Genomic DNA, 27790 nt, shown 5'->3' on the forward strand with positions numbered 1-27790 from the left:
AATCGTCATCGGGACAGACTGTTCTTTTTAAGTATATGTACTGCCGAAGCAAGTACCTGTTCTTTTTAAGTAATTTATCAAAAATATTAAAAATGTGGAAACATTTTTCTAGAAAAATTTTGACAAATTTTGGAAAAATGTGACCGCACTCTATGATTGTTTCTCTGCGTAAAAACCAGGTTTTAGGTAAAATTTTTAAAGGATATGTCATAAAAGATAAAGAAAAATATGAAATGCATAAGAGTTATTGTTTCAATAAAAAAAATTTAATAACACTTTTTTAATAGCTTGCTTAAATTATTTCAATAGCGCTCGTTGAACCACTGTCAGAAAAATGTCTGTTGTGTTTTTGCGACAGTGGTTTAGTGAACGAAAACTTTCTTTATTTAACATAAAAGAATGGTTATGAAGTATTCTAGGAAATTCTAAAAGTTTATATTTATACTTAACACGCTGAGCCCGGCGTCGGTCCCTGGTTACCGACAGTGAACTTTCCGTTTGGCCGGAATCGGTCCCTGGGGACCGACGGTGGACTTTTCGTTTGGACAACGTCGGTCCGTGGGACCGACAGTATCAAAGTTAAAAAATAAATGTAGTAATTTATTTATTTATTTATCTTTGTTCATTCCAGCCGTCTCAAATATCGCCGTTAAGTACTCGCTCGCTGCCGGCTGAACGGAAAGAACAGCAATATCGGCGCCGAGCTCAACGTGTTAAATCGCGGTCAAGAGTGGCCGAAGCTGGCTGAGAATTTTTACACAAAATTAGTGTTGGATATTAATTGAGATCCTTGTTTTAAAGATGTGGAAAAATATATTTTGTGCACGTCTTCTTGCCGACTTAACCTAACTTATATCTAACAATAAGTACAGGTAGCCCTCCTACAACACGGCATCTTATAACACGGTTTCGCTATAACACGATTCATAAATTGCTGGAACCCTCCTACACGGTTACAATTAAATTAAAGTTGCGTTAAATTAAAATAATATTTTTTGTTTTGTATTGTACATACATTTATTTTTTTAATAAAAATTAAGTTGTTTATGTAGAATTAAAAAAAATATTTGTTTTTAATAAGTTTCCGGATCGTAACCCCCCTTTTTGTACTGGCTCCGGGTCTCATACAACACGGCATTTTCTAGGAACCTATCTACCGTGTTATAGGAGGGTTACCTGTAATACAAAATACACGTTGATCGTTATGGCCCGCCACGCTACAGTCTGCCCGACTCGCCGATTTCCCGCGCGGTACCATGCGCATGCGGTTGCACATAGACGTGCGACTCGATGTCACGTTTTGACAGTTAGTTCAATGGTACACCTGTCCAAAACGATCAGTGCGAAACCACAGTCTGTTAACAGATTTTAGATATGCTTCCATAAATAAAAAATGAGCAAAAAACAAATATTTCCGATTAGTCCATATTACTTAATGTTGAACAACTTTTTTGAAAAATTATTTTTGGCTGTTAATACGTCAAGCTGTGTGTAATAATATCTCACTATTGGACAATGCAAAAATAATTTTTTTTTTTATAAAAATCGAAAATTTATAAAGTGGATTTTGTGCCGCCTCGACACCACTGTGTAACATCCGGTGACTCAGGTAATTGTACCGACCGATCGACCGCTATTCACCGTTAGGCTTGAAAAGACTAATACACACGGCTGGGGGATCGAAACTAACCCCAAGAAAGAGGCCTCAAGATGCACGGTGTCGTATCTGAAGGTTTATGACACGCTAATAATCGTTCTTAAATTGACAGCCAAACCCTGCAAGTGTACACGTTTAAAACTTCCAGAGACTATTTTAGAGTATTCAATCTAAAAAATTCTCCAAATGTTTTTCCATCATTCCTTAATAAAAATTCTTAAAAGAATCTCATCATCTTTTTCTTCTTTAACCGTTTGAATCCTAGGGCTCATTGAAAAAACATGGTCGAAAACGCCGAACAGCGCAATAGGGCTTGTCTTTATCAATTGCGAAGAGGCCTAAGCGGCGCGATAACAATGAAATACAAAATGTTTAATTGTATTATTTATATTTAAAAAAGCAGCTATGTGATGTAAGTGCGTCAGTAAAGTTGAGCGCCTACTTCGACAGTCAGCGACTGCACTGTCAGTTGTCCATAGTGTTCGAAATGTACTGGAACTTTTCGACGCAAAATCTCAGCAGCGCGATCGCGCTGTTTGGGACTTAAACGGTTAAGTAGTAACAAAACTAATTTTTGATTCATTTCTTTTCAACCTCGATTCTGCTTTACACGAAGTGTAAAGAACAGAAGAGAAAAGAAAAGGGCCCTACGACCACCATAAAAATCCGTTCGGATACACGTGCCTTCACGCAGATACATGCGTCCATACGCGCTTAGGAAATCTTAGGAAAACCAGATGCAGTCGTATGCGTCGCATACTATGCGATCGCGTCTGACGAAGTATGACGAATGGAGTATAAGGGTCGCCCCACACGCCCCAAAATGCCGAAGTTGTTTGGTCGCCTAAAATCGTCGCCCATAAGGACTGAGCGTATCTGCAGGCCACTCGAGAGTCGCTCGAGGTGCTCGCAACAAAGGCCAAATACTGAAAATCATTTGCTACCAGAACCTCAGAACCGTTTACTTCCCTCTACACCCTCAGGATGCCAATGCTGGAACGGTCACCGCGCGGAATTTACTGGAAATATTCAATATTCGTGTATATCACGATATGAAATACATTCCTTTTGCAAAAAATGCGTAGGAGGATCGAAATTATTATTAATAATCATAGAATAATCATTTTTATGCGTAATACAATTTTGCAATAATTATATGTCAATCATTTTCATTTATTCTTAATATGTTTTTAATATATGTTTTATACTTATTGGAAAAGCAATAAAAATGTAAAGATAATCGAGATTGTTTGGAAGAACGTGAATGGGGATCACATTCAAAGTACTGAGAATGAGTCGGATAGCGAATAGCATTCATTTATTATTACTTTCGTTTTAAATTTGTTAGTTTAAAAATAAATTTTTAAAATAAATTTGTTTAAAAATAAATTTTTTTATAGAAATATTTTATAAAGATTTTTTATAAACATTTTTTATAAAAATAATAAATAGTTCAATAAATAGTTTTTAGGCTCCGCGAATTGAAAAACAGAATTTCAATTTCATCAAAATTCGAAACATAGTCCCCAAAAAATGATTTAATTCACATGAAATGACCCCCTTCCTAATTTGGATATTTCTTAAAAAAAAATAACTACTATTCTCTTTTCTACAATATACAGTCGGTCACGAAAATATTCGGACACCACTATAGTTTTGACTATTATAGTCCGTACTTCAGAAATTTACGCAATAAGAACAAAAAGTGGTTTCACGTATGTTAATATGCAGTGTGTAGTTAACAAAAACATAAGAGATATTTATTTACGATAAGTGATTACATAAATAATAAAAGAAAAATGCTCATTTTCATGTCACAAAAATATTCGGACACTTGCTATACTTCTCAAGTTTCCAGGTTCCAGGAACTGACTGAAACAATGTTTGTAAACATATCATTCATACTGTGTGCAGAGTATGTTAGAGATCGAATATTTGTCAGTCTTGCTCAAAATTTGTGCGAAATGGATCGGAAAAGTAAGAACACGTTGTTTGATATACGACAATTAGTAATTTTTCATCGGGAAAAAGGGAAATCGATTCGCAAAATTGCAAATTTATTAAATATTAGTAAGAGCACGGTATGAGATATTGTGCGACGTTACAAGAACGTAGATAAAATTGAATCTTTCCCTCAAGGCGGACGCAAACCGATCCTCAATACTCGTGATAAACGCTCCATAATTAGGAGAATCAAATGTGATCCTCGGATAAGTGCTCCAAAGTTAGCAACTGAATTAAGTAATGACCGTGGAATATCAGTGCATCAGTGATACACTTGCAGGAATGTCCTCTACCCACCACCGCAATTGCCAGATTTGAATCCCAATGAAAATTTATATACATTAACAATAAGGACGAACTAAAAAGACGTCTACAAGAAGAATGGCTACGTATTGGGCAAGATTATTTAAAAAGATTAATTTATAATATGCCAACGCGATCACGGCATGTCATAAAACATATGGGATATCCAACAAAATATTAATTTATAAAAACAAGATTTATATATAGTGTTATAAACTTAGTTTTGATAGTGTCCGAATATTTTCGTGACATGAAAATGAGCGTACTTTCCATTTTTCTTTTATTATTTACATATTCACTTATCGTAAATAAATATCTCTTATGTTTTTCTTAACTACACACTGCTTAGTAACATACGGGGAAACCTCTTTTTGTTCTTATTGCATACTGAAGTACGGACCATAATAGTCAAAACTATAGTGGTGTCCGAATATTTTCGTGACCGACTATATGTGTAATTTACGTATAATATAAGGGTTTGTAATGCTGTTTCACCAAGAGGCAGGGACGATTCCTATCCCCAAGATGTTGTAGAGGAGAGATACCGATAGTTTACCTAAGGAGTTGTGGAGCCCCTAAAACATTTTTTTGTGCCATTTACAGCAGGGAACTGTCAACGCGCTTTCGAAAGGCCATTTGGAAGCAATATGACGTTCTAAGTTATAGCCTCAAAGACGTCGGGAAAGATTATTGGGACGAAGACCATTCTTCGACCTACAAATTTCTAACCCCTGTTCTTGAATCTAGGCGACCAAACAACTTCGGCATTTTGCCTGTCTTGTACGGGACAACCCTAAAAGGCCTCAGGATCGCAAAACGCTGCGTCAAGAAGCGCTTAGGAAAACCCACTTTTAGTCGTCCGGTCGCTACTCGTACCGTGCGTTGGCCGTCCGAGGCTATATATCGCGGTGCAGCGTTCACTTCAAATAATTTTAATTTCGTCAATTTTCAAGTGTCCGCTTTTTTAAAAACAGGTCCGTCAAGGAGACACTTGTGGCTATACCGTCACTTTTTCAAATTTTTAAAAATGTCCCTGCTATGAAAACATTGCATTTGTTTAAAATGAAACAAAAATAAATGGTTAAAAAAACATTCTTTTCAAACAAAAATATTTTTAAAAACTCATTTTCATCGGTTTGTTAGTTCTAGTGACCTTTTACACGTCTGTAAAATCAACCATTTTTAAGACATTAAAAAATCTTTTGAGATTCATTCATCCGTCACTAAATACTACAACATTTTAAAATGTCAACATAATCCGAAACAGTACTTCAAAAAGTGTCCGATTTCGCGTGGAATGACCCCTAGTTACTGTAACCATGAAGATAATCGCATGGCAAGGGGTTAATTGCACCTATACCAAGGAAGGTACAAACAGTAGACTGCAAACAGAGGTCCTACAAAGCAATAAAACTAACAAAATGTTTGAATATAAAAACTGTAATCACAAAAATGTAAAATTAAACTTACATTGCTACTTTCAAATAAAATTTCATTTTATAATAATTGTGATAGTTATCGTGTACATTACTATTTAAACTTTCTTTTGTCCGGTACTGTACAGTAAATATAGATCCAGAGATAACTAACTGCGGTTTTCTCACTGCACTCCGTTTTTTATCCTGCATGTAAGTTGATCGGCGAAGCAGGAAATTTAAGAAATGAGACATGCGTGTGAGATATGAACCATTAATAAATATTAAACAGATGATTAGTAGACAGCGAATTTTTATGCATTTATCACAAAAATGAGTAGGTGTAATTTGAAACAGTGAAATTACTAGAAGAATTTAAAAATATCGTTATATTATTCTCAACTTATTAAACATATTGAGAAAGAAAATGAATTTTTATTTTACTCCAATTTCTTGGAATTAAGGTAGAAAAATTTTATTTTGCATAAAGATCTGCTGTCTAATGATTAGTTATAAAGAGACTTGCGCGGAACAGCGAACGAAACGCAAAATCGACATTCATTTCGGCGATCCGAACGGCGCGATTTTGCGTTTCGGTCGCTGTTCGGCGCAATGTTCGTCGAAATGTTCAGGTTTGTGCGAGGCTTACCCGTTTGCGTTCGTGCACGCGGTCGATCCATCACTTGTCGGTTTTTCGACATACGTTTCGAACGGCGCGCCGAACAGCGACCGAAACGCAAAATCGCGCCGTTCGGATCTCCGAAATGAATGTCGATTTTGCGTTTCGTTCGCTGTTCGGGGCAATGTTCGTCGAAATGTTGAGGTCTGTACGAGCCTTTAGAATAAGCGTATACGCTGAGATTTTCATAAGCACTTCTACTGATAGCCCAATACAACAATATGATACAAGATAAGGAAGTCGAGTAAGCGGAAGCAGAGCGAAGGATTGCAAGGGTACGATCGCTTTCTTAAAAAAAAACAACGATATAAATAACATTTCTGGCTGTCGTAGACATAAATCATTCCCACGTGGTCCATTTTTAGCTAGCGATTTGGGACTATATGTCTACGTAAATCCGGGTTTGCCTGTATTTATAAATATTACTAAATATGCACATAATGTAATACGGTACCATATCTCTTTATACGACAAAGTCGGCGAAATATTACTATGCAAGTTAAAACTGTTTAACTACAGTGACCTACAGTTAAATTTCGCTGAAACTCCCTCGATTAAATGTCCACGACCTATCCCCACTCTTCACTTTCCACCTAGTGACTCCTGCTCAGTGGAGCCTTATCTCATTGTCAGTAGATAAAGAAAGAGGAAATGTGAATATAATGCTACAATGCAAAAAACGCTAACTACTAGTATTAGTATTAAGGGGTTATGCAACCCTGTAAGCCTAATAAAATGGAGTAAATCCACCTTTTTTCGCATATAAAAAAAAAGATTTTTTTAGGGGACATTGAGCAACAAGCTCAAGCTTTAGCTTTTAGCTTTATCTCCATATTTTTTTTTATTACATAAAATTACAAAACGGTGGAGTTGTATAACATCATCCAACTCCATGTCCAGCAAAATCTTGGTAACTTGTACCCAGCGGTAAAAATTACTACAATATAAAAAATAAAAAAATTGTTGTACTAACTTAAATAAAAATAGATTATCTTCAATGTAGCGAACGATTTTTGGTAAATATTACGTTTAGCGGACCCAGGTCCAGTGACTATGACGTTGACATATGTTGTAAAGGCCAACTTCCTGAGTAACCTTCAGTAGGTTTTAGTCGTCGCTCGTTGTTTATTAAAAAGTTATTAACAAAAATATATGAATGTTACTACCTTGCCATTTGTCTGTACGTATATGTATATGTATATGCATGTGCGGGATCTTGATTTTTACATGTATTATCAAGGACACTCTGCGAAATAACCTCCGAACGGATTCAGCCGTCTCTAGTTGTTCCTTAAAAAGTTATTAACGAAATAGTTTTCATAGATATAACGTACTTTATCGATACTGGGTACACATTCAAAAAGTCACCATGTAGCTGGTAGCTAATCGGTGCTCGAATTGATATCCCTCAACTTGAATATGGTAAGTACATATGGAAAATTATTTCGATAATATCTCGATAACTACTACATTTCGAATATATGAAACAGATAAATGTCTGCACTTAGGCGTCGTAGGTCACTGTACGCGTCTTAAAACGCCTCATTAGATAGTACATAGAACAGTATATCATTCTAATTTAAAAAACAGATTTGACCTTGATATGTCTACTACGCTTCCACCTACAAAAAAACTATTAACATGGAATTATAACATCCTCGAAACCACGCAACCATCGTCTGCCAAATTTTCTTCTATCGTCAACAACCTGTTGAGGTGAGATCCTCAGGTAGCCTATTTTAGGTGCCTCACCCTGTATATGTATACATACAGGGTGTTCATTTGAAAACCTTCTGTTGGAAACTATTCGGTTAATTATTACAAAGCGCGGTTCGCTCGGTGCGTGAGTAAATAATAATTACGCGTACAACGCGTTTCGCTACATGTCCGGCACAGAGCGTGGTTCGCGATAAAATACGACGCGTGTGCCACGGGACGACGCTACCACGAGAAAGCCCGCGCAAACAAAAGATTGTCGAAAAACAAAGGACAATCCACCATGAGGCGGTGGCTCCTTCGAGAAACGCTCATGCGTATTGACTCATGGATTAGCGCCAAAATTTAACACTTTCCAGCCGAATATCTCGAATAGTATGAAAGATATAAAAAAAAAGTGTAAAACACGTGTCCAAGGATTTCGAGGGGAAAAGAGGGGGGCAGTATCAGTATAAGTATCAGTATCAGTATTTGCATGCCGTTTTCAAGGTCATTTGAAAGACAACCTTGTTTTTTCAAATAGAAACCTATATTTTTTATTATGGGATCTTATTGTACGTAAAAAGACCAGCAATTTTCGTAGGATACTTTTTTTTATCTGCGCATTAGTTTCGGAGATATTGAAAGAGAAGTAGAGCAAGTCATACTTATACTGCGAGAAAGTTTTTAATTTCTTTATAACTATAACAAATTTTCAAACTGTTCTCCGTTGTTTTCTAAATAGTAATACAGACGATTCTCAAATTCTGAACGAACATTTTCGAAGGTATTTGTTGGAATAGCTCTACATTCCTGTACAATTCTGCGACGCAAATCGTTGACGCTTTCTGGTTGCGTTTTATAAACAACAGACTTTAAGTGTCCCCACAAAAAGAAGTCGACTGGAGTTAGATCTGGTGATCTTGGTGGCCACTCAATAACACCTCTTCTACCGATCCATCTTAGTCGGAATCGATTGTTTAACCACTGGCGAACTGGTAACGTGTAATGCGGGGGAGCACCATCATGTTGGAAGTACAAAAGTTCTTCGGTTAACAAAAAATTGCCGTTTTCATCTTTTTGGTTTTCAAGACTTTCTGTTATAAGTGGATCAACGATGTCGTCCAGTAAATTTAAATACAGATTGCCATTTTCAGATTTTCTTGGAAAAACAGAGGACCTATAATAGTATTTCCTAAAATGCCTGCCCAAAAATTTATTTTTTCCGGCCATTGAATATTATTTTCTCTAATAATATGTGGATTTTCGTCACTCCGATAACGACAGTTATGACGATTTACAGCATCGTTTAAGAAAAAAGTGCATTTGTCACTAAAACAAATGTTTTTAATTAGATTAGGAGTGACGTTGATCATATTTGTTAATTCCTCACGAAACTGAATCCGGCTGTCAAAGTCATCTTCCAATAACTATTGATGCAACTGCATTTTATAAGATTGAAACTTGTTATGTTTAAGTAATTTGTGCACAGATCCCACTGATACACCAGATACCACTGAAACTTGTCGAATTGAACTAGTAGGTTTCACAGTAAACTGACCTATAATTTCGATTTGATCAGCGTTATTTATGAATTTTGACTGGTTTCTTTTTAGATTTGTCACCGATCCTGTTCCCTTAAACTTTGCAACTAATTCTAACACGTACATACGTGTGAGAAACATGTGTATCAGGATGTCTCTCACTAAACGTAGCAGCAGTTCGACGAGCACATTCATCAGCTCCATAAATAAAAATTATTTCTATTCTTTCTTCTAAAGAATACACCATTTTATACAATTAATTGTACTACGATATGGTATCTCTTATTACGATGATGACAGACAACACAAACAAGAGATCGATAGAGGACAATTTTGTTTTCAACAAAACAAACGATTTGCGTCAATGAATTTTACACAATAATATGCCTCGCTCTACTTCTCTTTAAATATCTCCGAAACTAGTGCGCGGATAAAAAAAGTATCCTACGAAAATTGCTGGTCTTTTTACGTACAATAATATCCCATAATAAAAAATATAGGTTTCCATTTGAAAAAACAAAGTTGCATTTCAAATGACCTTGAAAACGCCACGCAAATAAGAAACTGATACTGCCCCCTCTTTTCCCCTCGAAATCCTTGGACACGTGTTTTACACTTTTTTTTTAATATCTTTCATATTTTTCGAGATATTCGGCTGGAAAGTTTTCAAATGAACACCCTGTATACAGTCTATACTCGATTTATGTCTCAAATATCTAACCGATAAAAGTCCCAGAACTATCCCCACTGCTGCGGGGTGTACCTTGTCAGGACCCCAAAGTACGAGTGGCCTCGGTCGCCAATGAGTGGAAACATAATACGGGTCGGGTATATCGATATGAGACCAGATGACCACTACTTAACCAATAAAAAAACTCCTTTATTTTTCATGACTTCATCATATTCATGGCATTTTTCTCATGAAAATAATGCCAAATATGATATAAACCCGATGATATTTACTTGTGTAATGAACGATTGAAGTTTCGGAACCAAAGAAAGGCAGCGTATGGGAAAGAAAAGAGATGTGGAGCGTCGAAGCGTTCGAGAAATCAAAACTTGATTTTGATTGCTTTTAAATCAAAACGCACTATTTTATTATTAATCTTATTAATATTTGTGGAATTTCTCCGATTAAAATGGTACTAAACACGATATCATTCAGATCATATTTACACTAATTTTCCGTTAATATAATTATAATGGGAAGTAACGTTCATCGCTCATTACACAAGTAAATATTATCGGAATTATATCATATTTGGTATCATTTTCATTAGAACAATGCCACGAATATGTTGGTAAAAGTCGCATAAAAAAATAAAGAATAATAAAGAAGTCTTAATTGGATTAGTACTGATCTCCTGGTCTCACACCGATATACTCGACCAGTGTTATGTTTACACTCCTCGGCGGCTGCGGCTCTAGAGCTTCTCGGCCCATCACAAGGTATACCCCGTGGTAGTGGGGATAATTCCGCGATCTTCAGGTTATTGTGATGCAAAAAATATTTGTTACGTAATGTGCATGGTGCCAATGGACCAAATATCTGGCAAGAATATTTTTTCCGAAGGTCATTTTTGTAGGAGTTATCAAGGTCATCGGTGTTTTTTTATACATAACTATAATTTTTTTTATTGCTTCGTGTAACTGATCGGAAAATACATCCAGATATGTATAATAACATGACCTTGACGTGTTTTTGATCTTCGAAAATTAAAGTTTCACCTAGAACTAATGCCTATCGAGATCGTAGGCTTTGACCAAGACTCTACAATAAAAAGCGTGAATGTAAATAAACATAACGGTTTGAAATCCCGATCAGTTTTAATTTATCTATCAGTGTATCAACGTACTGTTTGAAATGAATTACTCAATGCAAGAGAAAGTTGATATGATATTCATTTACGGTAAAGCTGATCATTGTTTAAGGGAAGCGGTTCGAATGTGCAAAGATAAATTTTCAAGCCGTAATTGTCCATCACGTTGTACTTATGCAAAGGTGATCAGTAATTTCTGTGTAATTGGTAGTGTAATACGGATACTTCAAGAAGAAAAATTTCATCCCTATCATTTATCGTTACATCAGAACTTTCATGGTACAGATTTTGTAAATCGTATGAATTTTTCTCGGTGGGGTTTGCAGCAATACGAAAATGACGAATTATTTTTTAAAACAGTACGATTTAGTGATGCAGCGTCTTTTACCAACCATGGACAGTTAAGTCTAAAAAACATGCATTATTGGTCAATTGACAATCCACACTGGCTAAGATCAATGGATAAACAAAGACCGTCGAGTGTAAACGTCCAGTGTGGCATTTTAAATAATGAAATAATTGGTCCTATTTCAAAACGGTACTTTAAGTGGAGAAAAGTATGCAACATTCTTGCAAAATGAGCTACAAATGCTTGTACATGATGTACCACTGAGAACCACTCCGTTTAAGAATGTAGTATCAGCATAACGGTTGTCCGGCTCATTCTACACGCCTTGTCAAACAAATTTTGGACTTAAAGTTTCCATATCGATGGATTGGTTATACTGGAGTTGTAGGATGACCGCCGTGTTCACCAGACCTCACACCAATGGATATTTTTTTTTTGTGGGGAAAGTTGAAACAAACGGTTTATAATGAACAACCAAACCAACTACACCAACTACACCAGAGGACATGGAGAATCGAATAATTAGACTTGTGCGGATATTAATTTCGAAACAATTTAAATATCTGTACAGTTGTCATTGCACGTTTCAGGAAATGTATCACCGTAGAAGGACACCGTTTTGAACATCTCTGATGAGAACTTATGAAAAAGTGGGTGTTGTTTAAACAGTTAACACACATACGCACACACACATCTGCTGATCGATACTTTAAGTCTGATAAAAAATGTTTTCTTCGCATTCACAGGTTCAGGAGTCGTGGCCGAAGATATTCGACATCAACTCTAGGTAGAACTTTAATTTTCGAAGACCATGCTGATTTCAAGGTCATGTTATACACGATGAAATAAAAAAATGTAGGTATGCATAAAAAAACACCGATGACCTTGATAACTCCGAAAAAAATAACCTTCGGAAAAAAATATTCTTGTCAGATATTTGATCCATTGACATCATGCACATTACGTAACAAATATTTTTTGTATTACAATAATCTGAAGAGATATTTAGGTGGTCTTACTCAAAAGTGCCACCCTGTATAAATACTTCTATTCTTATATACGATTATACGCCAGTATTGGAACAATAGATTCTGCATGTGTTTTGCACAAACTCTCTCTTTTCTTGTTTGGAAAACTAATTTGTATAAGTATTTATATTCGTGCTGACTCATATTGATTAGTAGAAGTTTTCGTATATCGTCTTACAGCGTCATGCGTACATTGATTACAATGATTTAATAATCACACGTAGATAACGTAGCCAGTTGTTTACTATTTGAAATGTGGTTTTCGGCGCTAAGTAACACACTTTTATAACAAGATATTCTCCACTAATTCATGTTTACATAGTGATAAGGTAAGGAACACAATTACTGAGCCTATATTAATTATACTTATTTTTATAGCACAATGAATATTAAAAAAGAGATATTACATTTTTTTTCATTAAAATCAGTTAATTGTTTATTTATTAAAATTAAGTGTGTAAAACACAAAAGCTCTTAAAAAACAAAAGAGATCATTTCGAATGTTTGTTACATGAACTAACATAACCTAGAGTAATTTCATGTACAGCTTACAAGGAACCTTAAGAAAACACTGTACAAACGAAAGTCAATATTCGGTAATGTAAATAATTCTGCACATACAAACATGTATTATATTAGTAAAACGAATCTAAATTAGGAAAAAGACACTAATAAGAGCAATTTTAACAATATTTGCATTTATTTTCAATAAATTCAGTAACTGAAACGAATTTGGAAGTAGCGTCATTTACTGTGTGCAGTAGCTGAGCTAGTTTTTGTTCAGTGCTTAATTACCGTGCCACACCGTACCGCGTATACATACGTGCATTGACAGATAATCTAACCTCTTTCCGTACGAAACGTAGGTAAGTGCAAACATAAACACATATTAGAAAAAAAACTACGCTCGTATAAAAATTTATTTAAGCAGTTATCTATAGCATGCATTTTAAAGTGTCTGATCGTGATATTTTGTTGTTATCACATGAAAAAAACATATGCTGTACAGTAAGGAGGCCCTGAATTTAGCTATAGAAGGTGTTGAATCTGGACTTCCAAAAGTTAAGAGAGCAACAAATAAAAGAAGAATCAAAGAAAAATAAAACTAAAAATGCTCCTGCCAAAAAAAGTAAAAAGATTCTTACGAAAGTTTTGTAACAAATTATAAATTTAAAAAGTACAAATCACCTAATTCAAAGACAACCAAAGATTTGTTGTTATTTATTTGTTTTTATAAAATTTATTCAAATAAATTTTTAATTGAAATGTATTTAGTTCGTTTATTCACATTTATTTTTTTTTTAAGTAAATTGTTATTAACATTGTTACTGTTGTAATCTGCTAAATTATATTAAATATTAATCTTTTATTATCCACCGTTTTTGATGCACAGTATTCAAGTAAAGAACACAGTAATTGCAACACAGTATTCGGAGAGGGAGCACAGTAGTTAACGCACAGTATTACGATTGGGAACACAGTAATTGAGGCACATTAACTAATGGTTAAGGATTATAGACACACAGTAACTGACTCCGATACTTGTTATTTTATGTTTCATGATATTCAAAGAAAGTTCAATGTTTCTTTTATAAGAAAATTTATATTTATAAAAAAAGCTTTGAAATACAATTTTAAATTCTTAAGAAAGGTTTTTTATAGAAAAAAACGTTTCTTTCTAGTGAAAATTTCGGAAGTGCTGCTACAGGACACAGTAATTGGCTCCCTTAACCTATACAGGGTGTCCGTCTTTCAATGTCAGAGCAAATATTTCATAACTGGTTGAAGTTACAAGAAAGTTTAATAAAACCAATTTGCACGGTTTTAAGTCTGCTATAAAATGCATGTAAAATATTTTTTTACTCGTGACCTTTGCGAGTTATGAAGGTCACCAGCGTTTCTTTAAATTCATACCCCCATTTTTTAAACATTTATGAAGTAGGAATCATTTGCAGTCAAAATCGTATTTGTTCAAAAATGGATATTATATATTGTTTACAAGATAATCAGCATCTGAGGTATCGAAGAAGTAAACTGGATTGTAAGTATTTTTGAATTTGATTTGCAATGTCAAAGAGGTTAAGAAAGTATACAAATCATTTTTTTATGAATTGATTTGATTTATCAAATATTATTTGAATATATTCTTTCTCAACCTCTTTGACATTCCAAATCACTTCAATAATACTTACAATCCAGTTTATTTTTTCGATACCTCAAATGCCGATTATCTTGTAATCAATGCATAATATCAATTTTTAGCAAATATGATTATAATAACTCCTACTTCATAAATGTGTAAAAAAATGGGAGTATGAATTTAAAAAAATCCATAGTGACCTTCATAACTCGCAAAGGTCACAAATAAAAAAAATATTTTACATGCACTTTATAGCAGACTTAAAACCGTGTAAAGTCTTATTAAACTTTCTTGTAACTTCAACCTGTTGACATTTATAGACGGACATCCTGTATACGCTAGTAGTAGGTTAGCGAAAATGTGCTGGTAGACAATAGACAATAGTTGAAGCAATTTTGTATTGCTAAATTACTTTTACGCTAATAAGTGTGAAACTCGAATACATGTATCAATACTCTTTTTAACCTCCACACTGTTACTTAGGATGAAAGTTCACCCATTTATGTTATTTGCATATTGTAAAACGATTAATTTCTTTATGTCGGTGTTGTGCGATGTGTTTCTTTAAAATATGAGAAATAAAACAACAATGTGTGAAACATTATCTTAGGTTCCTTTATGCAACTATTTCTGAGGAGCGTATGAGGGTTAAAGAAGATTAAAAACTGCACTAGTTAGTACATATGAAAATGTAGAATTATATTTTACACAAGAAGTAGTACAATTACTGTGGGGGTACCAATTACTGCGCCTATATTAACGGTACTTATTGTTAAAGCAAAATGATGATTAAAAAACAGATATTACATTTTTTTCATTAAAATCGGTCAATGTACAGGGTGTTTCGTTTATCTAAAAACGGAAATATCTTGTGACGCACTAAAGTTACGAAAACAAATTGTTTTCAAAAATTGTTCGGTATGAATATATACAGGGTGAGTCGCCTAACGTTTGCACCTCAAATATCTTTGTTGTTTCTAAAGATACGTAAAATATGGTAAGGACAAAGTTGAATGGTACAATGGGGCTGGCACGATGCCAAAAAAAAATTTGTTTTTATGTCATTTTTTTAGAGATATCAAGGTGACCTTGACTTTTTTAAATGAAACCACCCTTTTTTAAACACCTACAATGATAGTCCCTTTCATTAGGAATTCAGTGAAAATAATTATTCCAAAGTCATTCACGGTCACAGACAGAGAAAACGTATAAGATTTAGAATATGAAACCAGAATACGTTTACCACGGTTGAGACTTGTAGTAAATAGTAAACATAGTATGGTCGTAGTTAAAGTAAACATACTAAGGTCCTCCAATGTTATTGTTATTCAGCATTCTTATTTACTATCAGTATGTTTCCAAATGCGATTCCGTCTTATTTAATGACTGAAAAGTGTGATATGATCACGATTTACTGTGAATGTAGACAAAATGCAGTGCAGGCCCGATTACTTTATGAAGAAAGGTACCCCGAGCGAAACACTCCTTCTAGACAGACTTTCATTAATACGTACAGGTTGTTTCGAAGTACTGGAAGTGTACATGCAAGACAGCACAAACGGAAGAATCCCACGATTAATGAAGACAATGAAATTAATATTTTAGCAGCTATAGCTGTCGATACTCACGTGAGTACGAGAAAAATTTCCCGGAAAGCAGGCATAAGTCAAAGTAGCGTAATACGAATTCTGGCCCGACATAAATTTCATCCGTTCCACATATCGCTCCATCAAGAATTGCACGGGATTGATTTTCAAAATAGAATTAACTTTTGTCAATGGGGATTGCTTCAAAATCATTAATTTTTTTCTAATGTCTTGTTTACGGACGAAGCAACATTCACTAATCATGGCACAATTATACATTTATAAAATACAGGTATTCTGCTTCCATAGTTTAGTTTCATACGTTTTTTCTGTCCTTGACCTTGAATGACCTTGGAATAATATAGTTACTGCATTCCTAATGAAAGGGACTATCATTGTAGGTGTTTAAAAAAGGGTGGTTCCATTTAAAAAAGTCAAGGTGACCTTGATATCTCTAAAAAAATGACATAAAAACAAAATTTTTTTATGGCATCGTGTCAGCCCCATTGTACCATTGAACTTTGGCACAGTAATTGGGAGTCCCTTACCCTACGATTTCACTTTCTCGGTACATCAAATCATGAAAATACATAAAATTATTTTGAAAATATCATGTAACTTAAAACAATTAAGATTGTTGTATGATCTGTTTTTCAATGTCTAACCGTTTTGAAAATAGAGAGAGTCGAAATTGTTTATGATACCCTGGACTGTAATGTACCACATATATGTATACAAGTATATGTGTGCTTCTGTCAAAGTGTAAACAAATCGTTGCCTGTTGAATAACAGTAGATATGAAAAGACTAACTACATGCAAATTAGATATGTAGATGGTCGTAGACGTGAGGGGTTAAACGTTTTGATGTTAACGAACTTTTGTTTAATATTATAAATTTGAAAGATACGGAATTCGAACTTCATTTCTTAACTTGAGATATGCATTTCTCACTAATTTGTTCGTTAATGTGTTTTGTTTATTTGAATGATTTCTATTCATCGACCTAAAGTACACATTTGATTTTTAATGGTTTTCGAGATACTCCATAAGTAAATTCATAAAGAAAAAAAAAAACAAATACTATCTGAATAGGGAGTACTGATCAATACATATTTATTACACTGCCAATATAATTTAATCTATTACACTTTATCTCACAATACTTAACTGAAAAAAAAAATATGTTTCGATGATTTTAAGAAACATTTTCAATGTTTTTAAATGACACAGTATGACGCTATTATATTTTTATATCGTTGTGATTGTCGAGACTGTATAAAAATTATGTTCATTCAAAGAATATTACTGAAAGTTTCAATAAATCTGTTTAAATGAAAATACTTACTTTGCAAAAATAAAGTATTCTTTAAAGCAAACTATGGCAAATAAATAATTTTTGTAATAATACATAATAGTAAATTTAGGTTTAAATCTGAATCAGTCCAAAATCCACTATTCAAGAAGGTTCACATGTTGAGGATTAAAGAAACTTAGTACTGCTTCTATATTTTTCAGTATTTCACGGTTCTGTAAGAACAAACCTAAAATTCAACACAAACTGTACGTAAAACATATGATTATATGTTATGAAGCTAAGCGGAAACAACGAAAAGTTCTGATAATATATTCAGCATGTAGTTAAAAATATATTAAATTATGCAACGAGGAAAAAATGTATTTGCATACAAAGTTTATTAATACAGACTTCAAATTGAATGAGTGACCGATTACGTGATTTTCGGAATTCGTGTTATAGACAATTAAAATCTCGCATAAAGTAATGTTACAGTAATCTATTGAATCTAACAAAGGTAAGAATGTTAATAAGAGGTAAATTGATGGAAAAGTATTTTTATCTTATCCAGAATCAGCATCGAATTCTTATTTATAAACTATTTCCTAGTTATTTATTATAAAAAAAAATAGTTGAAAATTTAGATAAACGCATTCTTGTTATTTTTATAAAGCAATGTGAAATAGTGACTTTTAGTGCTCCGTAAACCTAGTGTTCAATACGAGGACACGTATAAAATATTCTTCCAGAACGGTTAGGAAATTTGCTAGCAATAGTTTTCCAATTCGGCGAAAGCGAAGATACTTCATATAATATTGAAGAATGCTCAATGTACTGCAACCGTGGGGCGGGCAACTAGGCCACGATATATTTTTACAGTTGCACTTTGTCTGACATTCAACGAAAACATATCGAACTGATCACGAGGGAAACACGGGACGGTCTAGATTGATGAAAAACAAAAAAAGAAAAGGAAAGAAAACAAGAAAATGTTTTTCGTAGTAGAACTAATAATTATTAACGATCACTTTTGCACTTGCTCGAGGAAGAAATACTTTGGCTTAATTAACACACCTTCACTGTATTACGATATATTTGGTCAAACAACTTTGTAAACACAGCTGACTTTCATGAAAAAACACAATTGCCAAGAGCTACGGATGGGCGCAGCTCGATAACAGGGAAGTGCATTCGCATCGTTCGACTTTCGTTGAATCGTTACTATAGCAATAGCCATGCTAAATATAATATAACAATAAATTGTCTGTACTTTTTACAAACGGACTAGCAAAATATCTCGATTCGAATGTCGATCTTAATATTTACCTACGTTTTACCAGAAATTTTACAGGTATATTTGTAAAAAATAAATTATGATGTCTAGAGGCACGGAATAGGTTAAGAGACCCAATTATTTCATTATTTTTTAATTAAAATCAGTTCATATATATGTTATATATCTATATTTTTTAAATATTTATTATGTTTTAAAAATAAGTATAATTAATATGGGTACAGTAATTGGGTCCTTTACCCTACATACGTACAAAAAGCTTTACATTGCAACTTGTTTCTCCGGCAAATCGATGAAATTGACCAATTAAAAAGCAAATGAACCGATATCCAGGATTAAATTTCTTCACCACTTTTGAATTTCTTTTTGAAAAAAAATTTGGTAACACGCCGCAAGAAAGTATGAATCTGACCCGGTTTGCATTCTTGAAGTTTTCATTAGCTGTCTGGAATACGTGTTCGATATTCATTGCAGCCTTTCCACGCACACGTACACACACATCCTACGATTTTCTATCTCCTTCACATTTTTCGATGTAACACTGGACCGCGAAGTCATCAGGAACCGATTGTATCGTAGAATATAATGACACATCGCCTTTTCTCAGATTTAATCGTCCGTCCAGTTGACAGTCGACCAACCGAATACGCAACTCGGTAAGGGTTGCGAAAGAAAAACAAATCGGATAGGCTATCCTTGACACAGAGCAGACACTGATATTCACAGGAATCAGTCGGACAAGGACGAAGGAACGTTGCTAACGTTTACGTGACGGTATGCGAAGCGAACTAACGAGCGAGACAGCCACTAGCGAGAAGTATAGGACATAGGAGAAAGCAAAAACGAAATTGAAGACGACATATTCTGTCGATGTAGGTACACACATCGATTTCGATTCTACAAATCGATTGTATCGGTATATTCGGTATGTGTTAACGTGAACTACTACTCACTCGACGAGTCAGGGCAGTGTAGCTTCATATACGCGTTTCGTAGTGTATATCAGGCCATCGGAGCACGGTCGAGCTCACGGCCCTTCTTCCGCGGAGTCTAAAGCTACCGTCCGCACTGTATGCTGTCGAAACAGCACCGCGCGCGCACACCCGCGCTACACCATTGGCAACGGCACCGCCACCAGCACCACTACCAGTACCAGCACAGCCATCGGCACCAACCACCTTGACGACACCGCTATCGCTCCTACGCCGATCAGAATTTCCATGGCGACGAACACAAAGATACCACACAACGCGAACAGAAGAGGCGGCTACAGATTCACGAGGAAATGGAAAAGCAGAAAGAAGACGGGAATGAGGACGCGGGCAGAGGCGGATGATCGTGTCGGAGAAGGAAAATGCAGTTAAGCTGAAAGTCGACGCGCAGTGTTCTATCTTCTATACGCGTACCACACCCCTCTTCCGAGATTCCTCCTCATAGATCTCAGGATCTACGCGCACGACCTCTTTGTCTGTTGACACATACGCACGTCGGTAACTCTCTGGGGACCATTTTAGTAGACCCTCGTCTCGGTTTAAACGTCGTGTTTACCAATCACACCGTTATAATTATTTCTCCTACGGTATGGGACACGACGAAAATGCATCTGACAGGAGGGAGGAATAACAGAAAATGTAAACAAATAATAGTCAAACGTCGTATTACGCGACGGTCGTGTTCAGTTATAGGCTAAACAGGGACATGAGAGAGTCACAAAATGGGGAGAGTGAATAAGACGGACGGTGATAGAGCGAGAGCGAGGGCGAGATTAAGAGCAAGAGCAAAGGGAGGAAAGGGGTGAGAATAAGTCGCGTGCGCAATTTGCCTTCTCATTTTTCGAATTGCTTGTCACAACACTTTAGTGGCACTGTCTGTTGTCGCCGTTGGCGAGGACAGGCGATTTAAACCGACCGACGGTAACGCTGTGCTTTCGTTTCGCGAAAATCGAACTCCGCAGCCATATCGTCGCCACGTTCTGGAACGTCATCTGCTCGGCCTGGCTTCGGACGTTCTCGTGTACGCTCGTCAAATGCTGCCCGTGCACCTTCGGAGGTAGATCGGAGTCGGTCGGCACCCCTTCGAAGCTTCCAGCTTTTTCCCCGTTTCCTCAACTTGACCACGCTCCCGACTACCACGCAGTCGAATTACACTAAACTTCATCTATGACCGAGACTACGTACATATACGTATTTAGAACATGCTGAGAATGCTAGTTGATTTGTCTTCAGTCATTGGAAATATTTCCGTTATCAAAAAGCTTACTCGTTTCTTAATCAACAGTAGCCATCCTTATGAGTCCTAACTATTCCTCTCTTAAAGATATCATCATTTTGATAAGTATTACATTTTATAAATAGGGTAAGGGATCTAATTACTGTGCCTATATTAATTATACTTATTTTGAAAGCATAATAAATACTAAAAAAGAGATATATAACATATATATTAACCGATTTTAGTGAACAAAATTTAATATTTCTTTTTAATATTCATTGTGAAATATTCATTGCGATCGTTTGCTTTAAAAATAATTATAATTAATATAGACATAGTAATTCGTACCTCAAAGTAATCGGGTCCCTTATCCTACTATCACATATGTGCAGTAACATCTGGGCGAATTTTATTAGAACGTTCGAGTACAGTGAAGTTACTCGTTCTTATCTGTTACAGAAAACAAATACACTATTCTGTAAATAGTCTATCCATTCTTACAAGATTTGTTATGATATTTTAAGTAGCAGTTACTCGACTGGAGGAATATCACAGGCAAGAAACTGTTGTGTATTGATAATATGTATGTGCTTGTAGAAACAATACTAGCACATTGTATAGATTAATCAAATTTCTTTTATTCTTATTTTTGTTATTGTAACACTTACTTATCTTTATTTGAATTCACTAACGGTTTTAGATAATATATTATAATTGTAATCAGTATAGCCTTTATCATTGTCTTTATGTTTGAAATAGTATCTGCCATTGAAACAGTAATAATTATCAATTCGCTTTAAAATGAAATTAAAAACCTGATTGCGAGGGATACAGAATTTAATTTAAAAAGTGTACGTGAGTAGTGGTATATGCACGGCATATGTATGACATACTAGAAATTATTAAATGAAATATAAATTAATGAACCATACTAAATTAATTTAATACAATGAAGAAACTATTTAAATATAACAGATTTATTTGAATCAGTAAACCATTTCGTAGCAAAATTGAGGATATAAAAAAAGTATTTGAAAAGAAAAATAATCGCAATGTCTACCGGGTTCTATTTGATCTTGGTACACCGATGGCTTCGTGTAGAGCAGAGGGCTACAAGGAATCCTTCTGCACATGTGCAATGCAAGCGATGAAATATCCTTTAGCAGCGACGTAGCAAATTATTGACACCTAGCATTTGCAATAAAACGAAGAAAGAAACAGCTCTTGATGTTAATGAACTGCCATAAATTTCTTAAAACACATTTGGCAATTAGTTTTCGGAAAAAACTATGTATTTGCTACATACGAGTTTCTATAAAAATTTTTTCTTCTTTTAAAATGTATATTCGTCATTTGCATAGATACCGATGTTACAAAAATCTCGATTATAATAGAATTCATGTGTTTAAATAGCCGTTCACTTGATTAAATAACATATAATCTCTATTAATATTAATAAGGTCAATAGTGAATTATTAAAATTTGTTAAACGATAATGTAGTATAACATAAGAAGCTCAGAGTTACATATTTTTAATAAGCAAGATTCAATGCAGTATTTTATATTCGATGTGCTTAATTTTATTTTGAAAGTGGGACCACGGTAAATACGTTACTGCCCTGGGGACTTATTGATCAACGATCAGTATACATATATGGTAAAGTTTTGCGCACGCCATTCCTCGAATTGTGAATGTCAGTCAGTTCGCAGTTCTGGTTTCCTGTATCTGGCTTCAAAAGACAAGTCGCACATTAACATTTTCCAAAACGATTTCAAGTTTCGATAACTCCCATGAATTTGTAAATAACAAATTACTTCGGACTAGGTTAAATATAACATTTCAATTGAAATACGTGTTTGTTACAGTACATACGTACATAATAAATATTGAAAAACTTCCACAATATTACACGGTAGAAAAGATTTACAAAATTATACAGTGTGTCCCACGAGCTCTGTCCACTTGAATATCTTGGTTATTTCAAACAATACGAGAAAATGTTACGTACAGAAGTTGTAGGGTTTAAGAAACTACATAATATGGTATAAATGATATTCTTGCAAGTGGAGGCGTAGAAAAGATATAGAGGTCACCTTTGTTTTTTTAAATAGAACGCCCAATTTTTTATTCTCGATTTCGATAGATTGGCGTATTCTGAGTATAAAAGTACAAGAGTGTATTTGTCCCAAAACTTACCGTTGCTGAGATATTTACATTCTATTACTTTCATTATGGAACGTATTCAAGGATATGCTCACTACGTCAAATGTAAACATTGGTAGCTTTCGACGTTTCTCAGTTAGGGAACATAAGATAGTCAATATGAAATTTTCATTCGAAGAACAATTAGAGATGCTTCTAATTTATGGAGAAAGTAAGAGAAACGCAACTGTGTATATGCCCTTCACACAAGATTTTTGAAAGATTGTGTAAAAAATTAAAAGAAACTGGAAGTCTCGCTGTTCGTAAGATGAATCATGAAAAGCCTGCATGTAGTGATGAAGATAATGAAATTAATGTTGTTGCAATAGTACATCACAATCCTCATATCAGTGTACGTCAGATTCAGTGCGAATCTGAAGTCAGCAAAAGTAGTGCATCACGAATTCTCACTCGTCACAAATATCATCTGTGTCACATTAGCCTTCACCAGAAATTACATGACATGGATTATGTAAATCGTGTTAGATTTTGTGGATGGGCTCAAGAGCAGCTACAAATCAATCCACTTTTTTCTCTTCAATACTATTTACCAATGAGGCTACTTTTACCAGCGCTGGTCGTGTCATGGGCGTGGGCGTGGGTCATTTTCATAACACCCATTATTGGTCACTACAAAATCCTGACTGGCTACGAGAAATTGATCATCAAAGATGGTGGCCCATTGATGTGTGGTGTGGTATCATAGGGCAACAAATAATTGGGCCTTATTTCATTGACGGCACTTTTACTGGTAAAAAATATGATACGTTCTTAAGAAATACATCGCCAAATTTATTAGAAAACGTGCCATCAAGCGTTCATCAGACAATGTGGTATCAGCACGATGGATGTCTAACACACTACGCTCGAAGGGTGAGAAGTATACTTAATGAAATGTTCCAAAATCGATGGATAGGACGCGGTGGCACTATTTGCTGGCCAACATGAAGTCCAGATTTAACACCCCAAAATTTTTTCTTGTGGGGATCATTGAGAAATATTGTGTATTGAGATGCACCAACAACTTCGGAAGATATGAAGCAACGAATTATCCCAGCGTGTGCTACAACAGACGCTCCAACAATAAGACGCGTAAGAGACGCAACAGTTCAAACACTACAAAGTTATATCACTGCAGATGGCCGACGTTTCGATCATTATTCATGAAAACAGTCAAATATCTCAGCAACGGAAAGTTTTAGGACACATACGCTTTACTACTTTTATACTCAGAATACGCCAATATATCGAAATCGAGCATAAAAAATTGGACATTCCAGTTAAAAAAACAAAGGTGACCTCTATATCTTCTCTACACCTCCACTTGCAAGAATATCATTTATACCTATTGGGATATGGGTGTTTATAATGAAATCACACTCTTTATCTGTATACGAAATAATTTTTATATTTCAATCAATTCTCTAAAAGCACGTCGTCAGATACGTCTTCACAGTTTGAGAGAAACGTCGCGAATGAAACAAGGAAATGAAACAGAGGAGCAACAGTCCAATACGAACAACTGAGGATCGAGGGTCCCATGCCGGGGACAACATACAATGTATATTAACTGCAGATACAATGTATATCAAAAGCCGATTCAAACGATCCTTGCTTCTAAAGAAATAACAGATTCATTTTGTTCTATTTATGAAATAAAATCCAACACGCCCCCTCAAAATAAATCTATTATTTTAGTAAAGACATGTCTTCCTTGTACTTCGTCTGGGGCTAATTACATATGGTCCAACATTTGTTGCTTAGGATTAGGGAAACCCAGAAAAACCTAATCAGACCATTTAAAAGAAACTTATACTATCACAACTATAATTCTACATTCATTATAATCTTATTCCTATATTATTACTATTATTACTGAAAATTTTATTTTTTTTTAAATTTTTTTTTTTTTTTTTATTCCAGGCCCATCTTTGCTCTAAATTCCTTAAATTTAGGTGCTGGCAATGGTTTCGTTAAGATGTCAGCTACTTGATTTTCTGTAGGAATAAATTTTAATTTAATAACCTCCTTCTGTATTTGTTCCCTGGAAAAATGATACTTGATATCTATATGTTTCGACCTCTTGTGATTGCTTGGATTATTTGCTATACTTATACAGCCATTATTGTCTTCAAATATTACTATTGGCTTTGAAATATTTATATTTATATTAACTGCTAAAGATTTTAACCATAAAGCTTCTCTTGTGGCTTCAAAAAGTGCCATGTATTCTGCTTCAGTGGAAGAAGCAGCTACAGATGCTTGTCTTTTTGTTGACCAACAAATTGTGCATCTTTCAAATAATTTGAATAAATATCCCGTTGTACTCTTTCTGTCATTTTCATCATGACCTCCCCAATCAGAATCAACATATCCACTTATGATTTCATCATAATTTCCTCTTACATAAACCAATTTAATATTAATTGACCCTTTAAGGTATCTTAACACTCGCTTTAAATTCTGCCAAAGTTCTTTATTATTTCGATTCGTATATCTACTTAATATATTTATTGCCGTACTTAAATCGGGTCTCGTACACAACATTACATACATCAGACAACCGATCAGATTACGGCATGGTGCTTCTAATTTTTCTTCAGAATTTAAAGCTTGATAATCTAACTTGCTTGGCAAAGGTGCACTAACGGGATTACATTCATTCATATTAAATTTCTCTAAAATAGTTTTAATATATCCACTTTGATCTAAGGTTATTTTGTTTTCATGACGTTCAATCTTTATTCCTAGAAAGAAACTAATTTCGTTTAAATCCGTCATTTTAAATTTATTCATTAAATAACCTTTAAATCTGATCATTGTTTCAAAGTTTGCAGTAGCAATCACAAGATCGTCCACATATAGTACGACATATATATTTTGTAATATATTTCCTTTATCTAAGGAATAAATACAACGGTCGACTGATGAACTTCGGAAACCTATTTCTACAAGACTTTTGTCAAATACTTCAAACCAACATCTTGCTGCCTGCTTTAAACCGTATATGGCTTTATTCAATTTGCAAACTTGGTTGCTTTCATGCGTAATTCCTTGAGGAACTTTCATATAAATGTCCTCTTTTAATTCACCATTTAAAAATGCTGTCTTTACATCCATGTGATGTATTAATAAATTAAACTGATTGGCAAAAGCAATTATAAATCTAAAACTAGCCATTCTTGCAACTGGTGCAAATGTTTCATTATAGTCAGTTAAATACTCCTGACTGAATCCACGTGCAACAAGACGTGCCTTATGTTTCGACGGGTTTCCGTGTTCGTCGCTCTTAATAGTAAATATCCATTTACAGTCGACTATATTTACCCCTGTAGGTTTCTCAACTAATGTCCAAGTTTTATTCGACAGCAGTGAATTAATTTCACTGTTTATTGCTTGCTTCCATTGAGCATTATCATCCCTACTTTCTATCTCTTCGAATGAACTTGGTAATTGACTTATAAAAGATTGTGCACACATAATAATATCATTTTGTGTGTCACATTCTTTGTACGAAACATGAGGGCGTTGCTTAATCCTAGCACTCCTTCTAGGTTCAATTTTATTTATTATTTCATCGTTATCATTTTGAGAAGAAGATTCACCGTGCATATTTGTTTCTTTTACAATTTTATTTGGGTTTTGCAGCTTCCACCTGCGATTCGCTCGGTTCTGCAACTTGAGTTGCTTGTACCGTCCTTTTCTTTTCCTCATGGTACTGCTGATTCTTTTTGTAATTGAAACAGTCCCGAATTTTGTGTCCTCTTCTCCCACAGTGATGACATTTCACTTTTTCGATCCGATTAATATTAGGGAATTGATTCGGCGTATTTATTTTATTGAATCTTTTTTTGTTTCGAGAAACTCCTTTTGTTCCTACACTATTTCTTTTAAAATAGTTCATATTTTTTGCTTGAAGAACTTTCGTGCTGGGGGAAATAGTTTCTGCTTTTAACTTAACTTCTTGGTCTAGCAAACGCGTCTTGACAAAAGCTAACGTTAAATTATCCTCTGATAACGTCTCAATTGCGGTTATTACACCGTCATATGTGGAGGGTAAAGACAATAGTAAATGTGACACTTTGTCAGCCTCTTCCAATTTCGCACCCGCGGCTAATAGTTCAGTAATCAAATCATCGAATACGGTGATATGATTCAGCAGCGGTGTATCACCTTCTAGTTTTAAGTTTAAAAGTTTCTTTCGCAACGCTAATTGCGTCGCGAGGCTTTTTCGCTCGTAAATAGCATCTAAGCTTTTAATTATTTCTTTCGCCGTGCTCGCAGCTTGTGCAAAGCCCAAAAAGGAATCGGATAAGTACTCTATTATTGCATTTCTCGCAATTCTTTCCGCCTTAACCCACTCGGCAGTTAACTTTTCCGGTATGTTTTGGTCTATTACTTTTATAACGTCCAGTTCGTTCAGTAGTGCCCGAATTCTTAATTTCCAAATGCTGTATCGGTCACCATCAAAAGGTTTGATGTTCCTTTTCATTCTCAAGTTTTCCATTTTTCAAATGCACTCAACACAATATGTATTTACACGAAGAATTTTAAATTGTTAATTAAA

The 27790-nt window shown here is 34.8% G+C and overlaps 1 protein-coding gene and 1 long non-coding RNA gene across 3 annotated transcripts in view; one reads left to right on the forward strand and one right to left on the reverse strand.

Annotated features, from left to right (window-relative positions):
• The window catches only part of LOC143360806 (regulator of G-protein signaling 11), a 188860-nt gene extending 167831 nt beyond the window's left edge, over window positions 1–21029 (reverse strand). The window contains exon 1 of one of the 2 annotated variants that reach the window (XM_076799940.1): window positions 19763–21029. The gene's annotated coding sequence lies outside the window, so the exon portion shown is untranslated. The remainder of the gene's footprint in view (window positions 1–19762) is intronic. The other variant, XM_076799939.1, reaches the window with a different exon arrangement.
• The window catches only part of LOC143360820 (uncharacterized), a 283741-nt gene that overhangs the window by 171399 nt on the left and 84552 nt on the right, over window positions 1–27790 (forward strand). The window lies entirely within an intron of this gene.

The sequence above is a fragment of the Halictus rubicundus genome, chromosome 14 (genome assembly GCF_050948215.1).
Source record: "Halictus rubicundus isolate RS-2024b chromosome 14, iyHalRubi1_principal, whole genome shotgun sequence".
Classification (NCBI taxonomy): Eukaryota; Metazoa; Arthropoda; class Insecta; order Hymenoptera; family Halictidae; genus Halictus; species Halictus rubicundus.